The following is a 3,795-nucleotide window of genomic DNA, read 5'->3' on the forward strand; positions in this document are numbered from 1 at the left end:
GACACGACTGAAGCGACTTAGCAGCAGCAGTAGCCGCAGAGTTTCCGTGGGGTTGCCAGGTGCCGGCATAACAGTCCTTCAACGTGCGGCTCGAGTCCCGGGGGCTGTAAACTCCGGCGCCTGCGGTCTCCCGGGGGCCGCAAAGCACGGATCCGCACTGCGCCAGGCGGCAGATGAAAGCTGACGAAAAGAATGTTCAAATGGCGTTTAAGTTTCATTCGTAGGTGAAATCTCGGTAGACTGAAGTAGACAGGGATTTTGAAGCAGAATTAACTCCCTGGAAACATTGCTGGATGTTTTGATCCTCGTCTGTTTTAACTTCTGGTCTTCCAGCTTACAATCTTAGCTAACCGCAGACGTGAGCTGCGCAGAGATGGCTGACTTGCAGCGCAGAGTTCCTACACCTTTATTTTCTTTACATTTTCATTTGTTAACATGTGTAAAATCTTTAATTCCACACAAAAACTTGTATTGTTTCCTAATCTCAAAAAAGGAGATCTAGAATGGCCAACACGTCAATTAACTCATTTGGATTACCTACTTGGCACCGATAGGTGTTTGAGTTTATGCCCTGTGTTGTAGAGCTTCTCAGAACTGGAAAGGACAAAACAGTAAACTAATTTAATCCCTTCAGTTCCTAGATAATAAACTGAAGCTCCCTGAAGTGAAGGGGTAACTGGACGGAACCAGACAGAACCTAAACTAAGATACAGGTCTCAAACTATGCTTTCTGCAATGAGGGGTGTTCTTTGGCTGGAATACTCTCTACCACTGCATGTGAAAGTGAAAGTCGCTCAGTTGTGTCCAACTCTTTGCTACCGAATGGACTATAGCCTGTCAGGCTCCTCTGTCCATGGCATTCTCTAGGCCAGAATACTGGAATGGGTAGCCGGTCCCTTCTCCAGGGGATATTCCCAACCCAGGGACTGAAGCCAGGTCTCCTGCATTGCAGGCAGATTCTTTACCGAAAGCCACCAGGGAAACCCCTACCATGGCATCCTGAGGATCAATTAATTTTGCTAATCCAATAGTTCACTATCTGTTGCTTTTTTCCCCTTTTCTGAGTTTTATTTTAGCTGTTCATAGTTAAACTTTTATAAAGTTTAAATATATATCCTCATATACTCAGGAACCAGAGATCAAATTGCCAACATCCGCTGGATCATCGAAAAAGCAAGAGAGTTCCAGAAAAACATCTATTTCTGCTTTATTGACTATGCCAAAGCCTTTGACTGTGTGGATCACAATAAACTGGAAAATTCTGAAAGAGGTGGGAATACCAGACCACCTGACCTGCCTCTTGAGAAACCTATATGCAGGTCAGGAAGCAACAGTTAGAACTGGACATGGAACAACAGACTGGTTCCAAATAGGAAAAGGAATACATCAAGGCTGTATATTGTCACCCTGCTCATTTAACTTCTATGCAGAGTACATCATGAGAAACGCTGAGCTGGAAGAAGCACAAGCCGGAGTCAAGATTGCTAGGAGAGATATCAATAACCTCAGATATGCAGATGATACCACCCTTATGGCAGAAAGTGGAACTGCCATAAGGAACTAGTGAAGGGGAACTAAAGAGCCTCTTGATGAAAGTGAAAGAGGAGAATGAAAAAGTTGGCTTAAAGCTCAACATTCAGAAAACTAAGATGATGGCATCCAGTCCCATCACTTCATGGCAAATAACAGTGGAGACAGTGGCTGATTTTATTTTTCTGGGCTCCAAAATCACTGCAGATGGTGATTGCAGCCATGAAATTAAAAGACTCTTACTCCTTGGAAGGAAAGTTATGACCAACTTAGACAGCATATTAAAAAGCAGAGACATTACTTTGTCAACAAAGGTCCATCTAGTCAAGGCTATGGTTTTTCCAGTGGTCATGTATGGATGTGAGAGTTGGACTATAAACAAAGCTGAGTGCCAAAGAATTGATGCTTTTGAACTGTTGTGTTGGAGAAGACCCTTGAGAGTACCTTGGACTGCAAGAAGATCCAACCAATTCATCCTAAAGAAGATCAGTCCTGGGTGTTCATTGGTAGGTCTGATGTTGAAGCTGAAACTCTAATACTTTGGCCACCTGATGCAAAGAGCTGACTCTTTTGAAAAGACCCTGATTCCGGGAAAGATTGATGGCAGGAGGAGAAGGGGACGACAGAGGATGAGATGGTTGGATGGCATCACCGACTCAATGGACATGGGTTTGGGTGGACTCCAGGAGTTGGTGATAGACAGGAAGGCCTGGTGTGCTGCGGTTCATGGAGTCACAGAGTCGGACACGACTGAGCGACTGAACTGAACTGAACTGAACTGACTCATCACCTTAACACTTTTTTTTTTGCCATATTAGCTTCATCTATATCTTTTGCTGAAGCATTTTAAAATAAGACACAAATCTAACAGTTCACCCATAACTGCTTAAGTATACATCACCAACATTTAGCTTATTAATGTTTTATAACATAAACCCAGTATCATTATTGCATCTAACAAAATTAACAGTATCAAAATATCTTCGTGATCAATAGCTTTTCACATTCCTATTTCCTCAAATGTCTTGAAAATGTTTTTTCCCTTGGTTTGTCACTATATTTTTGAAATCCTCTTTTGTAGCTTTCTCTCTTTGTGCTCACATGGTTTTCCATGTATTTAATCATTCGGGCTTAGAAATAGTGACTTCAAAGACAAGAGTTAGTAAGGTATTTTAATCTCTATTTCTACAATGCCTAAGTTTCCAAGGTGGTTGCGAGAAAACAACTTATAGAGGGAATTTTGACCTATATGAAATAATGGACTTTTACAGCTTAAATAACTTATAGCTTATAGAGATCATCTTTCATTTCACAGTAGCTTAATCATCCATGCTAACGAAAATGTTAGTATCTAGCATATATTAAGATGGCATAATTATTTATACTTGAAAATTGTTATAGCAGTGTCTTTTTTAACAATTATTTTAAAATGTGAATACTGAGGCAGCTGCCTTGGCCTGTGCCAATCTGTTGATCCACCCTTCTCAGTGTCAGCTGTAGCTGCCAAATGCATGATTGCAGCTGTCTTTGCTGGGTACTCCTCTAGGCCCATTGACATAAGAACTTTGGCAGCCAAATCCCTGCAAATAGTCCCATTTCCCATAACTCAAGGCTTCTGTTTTCTGAATTTCAGGATGATGATTGTATCCATGTTGAATTTTGGACAAAATATCCATGCATCCTCCAAATTCTACCTTTCCACCTTTAAATAATATCCCTGCTTCTCCCCTTCATCGCCACAGTATTTCTATCATCCAATTCCCACGTTTATAAATTCTACAGTTTCCAGATTATAACTGTATTCATTTGGATCTAGATTTAGAAACAAAACCCAAAGTTTTACAAGCCTTGTCACTGACCATGAAATAATCAATTTAATTCCCAAATGCTAAAGTAGATGTTACCTTTTTACTATTTCATTCCCAAGTAGATATCTTCATTCAAATTAGGTTGTTCAGGCTAAAATATTAAGAGATATTTGGTTTTGCAAAAATAATGTGATCTTTGTTTTAAAAATAAAAATACATATAAGTATGAAGTATGGCATCCAGTCCCATTACTTCATGGGAAATAGATGGGGAAACAGTGGAAACAGTGTCAGACTTTATTTTTCTGGGCTCCAAAATCACTACAGATGGTGACTGCAGCCATGAAATTAAAAAACGCTTACTCCTTGGAAGGAAAGTTATGACCAACCTAGATAGCATATTCAAAAGCAGAGACATTTCTTTGCCAACAAAGGTTCATCTAGTCAAGGCTATGGTT

The sequence above is a fragment of the Bison bison genome, unplaced genomic scaffold, assembly GCF_000754665.1.
Source record: "Bison bison bison isolate TAMUID 2011002044 unplaced genomic scaffold, Bison_UMD1.0 scf7180017864367, whole genome shotgun sequence".
Taxonomy (NCBI): domain Eukaryota; kingdom Metazoa; phylum Chordata; class Mammalia; order Artiodactyla; family Bovidae; genus Bison; species Bison bison.